The following is a 4,614-nucleotide window of genomic DNA, read 5'->3' as shown; positions in this document are numbered from 1 at the left end:
GTATTACATGGAGGGATATGCTGAGCTTTGTGTCAACCTCGTGGTGGGGATTAGTGCATTGTCAGTCATTCAGTGGCCATTTCGCCATCCCTTTCCGCTGTACCACTGGATAAGATATGTATACATGAATTGATGATGAAATAAATCACTTCACTTTAATTCACTATATCGGGTAGCGCCGAAAAACCTGGGGTTGCCACAAAAGACTGGTGCCAGAATGAAAAGAGCTTAGATAGGCTTACACTGAGGGAGCTGTTGCGGCACTTTCAGGTGTGCGTCAAATTATGTCGATAAGGACTGCCAAAGTAATAAAAATGCTTCATAGAAAAACAAGTGATGTTAAACGTTTGGATTCAAAGGGAAAATTTACGTCACTTTGATTCACTACACAACTTGCAGTTCGAGAGCAACTTACGGTTAACGTAAGTAGTACATAACCTAATCAAGCGAAATATATGACATGCAAGTCGAAATACTGTGTTATGGGGCAGTGGATCTCTTCCTACTGTGGCATATTAAGCATTTAAGATGCTCAATATATCATCAAAAGTGCACAGCCTGACGCTCCTGAGATGATTTTATTACATTTACCTTAATTCCACAAAACGGCACTTTCGCCGCTGCTACGTTAGTGATTTCAATGCGCAGCCATTCAAAGACTCACAACAGTAGAAATATTGAGGCACTAATATGTTATGATTTTCGGAGGCTTTATTGGGAATTGAAGATTCATGCTAAATTGTGCAAAGCAGCGAAAGTTCTTAGCATACTTGCGCTTCATATACCGGGAGAATGCATGCGTCGAATAAACAGTAGTACTTTCGAGTGATTTCAATATTTATTACGCATTTGCATTTATGCCTCGGCTGAAACTGTTGAAGGTGAAATCGAAGCTTTGTTGATCTGAGCCTGTTGGCAATAAGCTCGGTTTTTTTCTTCCTGCAAAAAGTAAAGCGAGAAGGGTTGACATCAGATTTCAATTACATACCCATTTGGTGTTAGCGGATTAAGTGATCTGTCAGCGATCTAACAACGTTTGGCCTCTTAAAGGGGCTTACTAAAGAATACATGCTTACAATCTGGTCTGTGTGGAAGAAAAATGGAATGTTGTTTGTGCATTCCCATAAATGTTCTGTTCATTTGATCTAACAATTCCGCAAATAAGGGGAAATCATAAAAGGAAACGAAACCTTTCAGTTCACAAAATCCGTAAGTATGGGTCTGCTAGAAATGTATTCGTTATCAGCATTACACCCTGGAACGTTGACAGACAGAGCCACCGTTGTACGTCCACCTAGTCGATTCAAGGAATTTGTTACGATTGTGTCGAACAGATGGACTGATAAATGGTGGCGATTGTGCAGCCTGTATAATGGACATAATATTTACCTGGCCTCTTGCTCTTTATATGCTATCTTTGTCCGTATGAGTGCGCATGGCCGAAATCGGTAAGACTGTTTCATAGCAAGCCTGTTCATAGCAAGCATTTAAGTTGCTCTTGCGCACCTGCAAACGACATCCACTTGCCATGTACGCTATTCTTGCCATGTCCACCACTTGCCATACACCATTCTTCGCAATTTAACCCAGATGTATACTTTTATATGGAGTACTCAAGCTGTGAGGATCAAACTGGTGTATGCGAAGCAAGACTGCGGCCAATCCATCTTAACTTGTCAAGATATAGCACAGAAAAGCTAGATAGACCATGGTTACTAGGATCACAGGGAGTCAGGTCAATAAATGACTTTGTAAAGACGTCCCAGAATTCACGATGTCGATAACTGAATCAAATATTTCTCCAATGTATTGGCTTATTGAACCGAATGGTCGCTGTTCGGAAATTTGAGCATTTTTTCTATTCGAAAAAAAAGAAAATAAACAGAATACATTTATATTTCTTGTGTGCACAAGCAAATATAAATGTGGAACAGTGTTTCGATACGTTTTACCTCAGCGCCCGTGATAGAAAGAAGTTATGTTCTTTCTCCTAAATCCCCGGCATTTAGACTATGTGAAGTGTACCGCACTAATTGCGTCTTTCTTGCTAATGTTCGATTAGAAATGTTAATAGGCGTTGTTCGATGCCTGCAATATTCTGAACGAACATTGATAACTCTTCCTGATATTAACCCTATTGTTTATTATGAATAAAGAACATCGTTTTATATTTCAAGATATCTTAAAAGTATTCAGTTAGATATCTTGATAGCGTTATTTCACACGTGTCGCTTTAGACCTTCAAATCTGCTATTCTTGAATCCCTTTATAAAGCAATTCCTTTCACCTAGCGTAGTGAGATATTAGGCCCAGAACTGCATGCTTTGTTAACTTGTGCTTGTTGAACGTAACATAGTCAGGAATATTTCTTCCGAGTGCCTGCATGCATCACGGCAGATCGGAAACTCCATGCCAATCCATGTAAACAAAGTTTCCTTTGGCAACTAGTCTCGCTGCTAAACGTACATCACCATACGGCGACTTCATCACCACTGCAAAGGTCATCGTTGTAAAGTGGGGCGCCGACGCCACAATTCTTCATGAACTCATCCATGCATTTCTGGGGCACCGAATCTTTCACTGTTTCTTTCGTCCAAAGGATGCATTCTGAAAGAGAAAGCAGTTCGTGACGTCAGCATTTACAATTTTCGTTAGTGATCCTCAAGAATATTAGGTGAAAAACACTCACTCTGATATCAGCCGTACTTTCTGGGAACAAAAATGCTAGTGCTTTAAGGGTGCCGCTTTGAGATGGAAGATTTCACAACCTGCTAGTACCCATCTTGCAGCTGTAGCTGTTTTGGTGGCACATAGCGGTACATTCAGTGGTATTCATCATCTTAGCGTAGAAGATCTCCCAGAAATAACAAATATATAATGAGACGACAGAATCATCATAACTAGAAGAAATTCAAATGTAGATTTTCATGTCAAAGTTTCAATGTCCAAGCAAATATTCCATGTGCAACAGTTTTCTTTGGACGTCACGCCGGAACTGAAGTTAGCTCTGTTTGGCTCTCAGGCTAGGGAGAAAGACTAACCAAATAAGCAGAAGCCATTTCTGAAAACAAGCATTTTTCCTACAAGTACAAAATGTACGGAGCAAGGTAGACGGAGGCCGCATTAAAGTTGTTGTTTCGTGATACGCCTATACAAATTAAGCAAAGCAGAGCTTCACAGAAACATGTTTTCTGTAAGTAATCAAGAGTGGTGAAACAAGCAACAATATATGCACATTTCGGCACCTCTCAATATGAGTTTAACTGCGCTTCAGGGCATTCTGGAAGAAGGCAAGCAATTACTAACCATAACTACTTAAGTCATTGGGGGCAATCTGTTCCTACAAACGAATTAGTCGCGCAATCTATGCACAGACAATATTTTGAAGTCTTGTCAAAGTAAGCAGTGCAACTTATTCCTCTGCAGAATGCTGCTAACGCTGTTAGAATGACCATACGCTTCATAGCTAATCACTCCTGCGAAGCCGTAGCGTATAATTACTGTGAGAATTCTGCAGTAAAGTCACCTTGGGGAAATGAATTTTCAGAAATACACAACTCATCTCTGAGGCTCATTTCAGGCTCAAACACTTACGAACACATCACGCTTTGTACAACATCGGTCTCAACTCCAGCAGAAGCTCAGCCTATGCCAACTTAAATATGTGGCACAAGTAATAAATTAAAAAAGAGCGTATCGGTGTGATAACGTTAACTATTCAATTAGTGATTTTGATTGCTTGTAGAAGTAATCACTACTTCATTGAGAAATTGGGGTAGGGGTGAAAATTGTGCATATGACAGAAAAATGTTTAAAACTTGGTTTCGGAAAAAATACCCTGCATACCAGATGTGGTGATAATATGGGACTTATTTATTATGATAATGGCAGTAGATATGATTTATATGGGGTCCGCATTAGTGCAAATTACAATAATTTTTATGGTGCAAATCTTATTTTTTCATGGCGAAAGTTTTCTTCGTACATGCACTGTTCACCGTATCAATTCTCCAACTTTCTGTGAATCCTGTCTCTTGTTTGCGTTTAGGAGTCAGTCTACTTGAGGAATTAAATTCAAGGCACTCAGCCAAAAAATTCAATATTTTTTCAGTGTACTCACGACGTCCATTATAAGGAATGTCGAGGACAGCGCAGTTGTCGTAGTCGGTGTAGTAGAACTTCGCCTCGTAAGAAGGTGCGTCGTCTGTAGAAACGAAGATGCGTAGGGCAGACGTAATCCATGGAAATATAAACACTTGTTAGATTCAACGCTCTATAGCAGTCGTTGAAATCTGTTCGCTTAAGCTGGTACAAAGTTCATAGAACACCTCTAGCAAATAAAATAATAGGTATATTTAGGAGCAAGTTCGTCTAGTAATATGTAGATTACGCTCGTGAACATAGGTTTAGGCATGCGGCAAGAAAAGCAAGCGTGCTAAACGCAGTCGGACGCCCAATAAATGGCATTGTATGCTTTAGCTGCGGCGCTAGTTCCAGATGTCGTTTCACGTTTCTATTATTAATTGCTGGCGTAAAGACGGGAGAGAACGAAGGAAGGATGGCTGGCTGTATAAAATAACAATAAAGAAATCAATACAAAAATCAAATAAAATT

The 4,614-nt window shown here is 39.8% G+C and overlaps 1 long non-coding RNA gene across 1 annotated transcript; it reads right to left on the bottom strand.

Annotated features, from left to right (window-relative positions):
• Positions 1-827: 827 nt before the first annotated feature.
• LOC135913263 (uncharacterized) lies at positions 828-4,300 on the bottom strand. Its single transcript, XR_010567932.1, has 3 exons — positions 4,121-4,300; positions 2,467-2,607; positions 828-939 (listed from the first exon to the last, which is right to left on the bottom strand). It is a non-coding gene; the product is annotated as an uncharacterized lncRNA (long non-coding RNA).
• Positions 4,301-4,614: the final 314 nt, after the last annotated feature.

This window comes from Dermacentor albipictus, chromosome 5 (assembly GCF_038994185.2).
Source record: "Dermacentor albipictus isolate Rhodes 1998 colony chromosome 5, USDA_Dalb.pri_finalv2, whole genome shotgun sequence".
Lineage (NCBI taxonomy): Eukaryota > Metazoa > Arthropoda > Arachnida > Ixodida > Ixodidae > Dermacentor > Dermacentor albipictus.
Note: the sequence above shows the minus strand (reverse complement) of the source record. Positions and strands in the feature narration are given on the sequence as shown.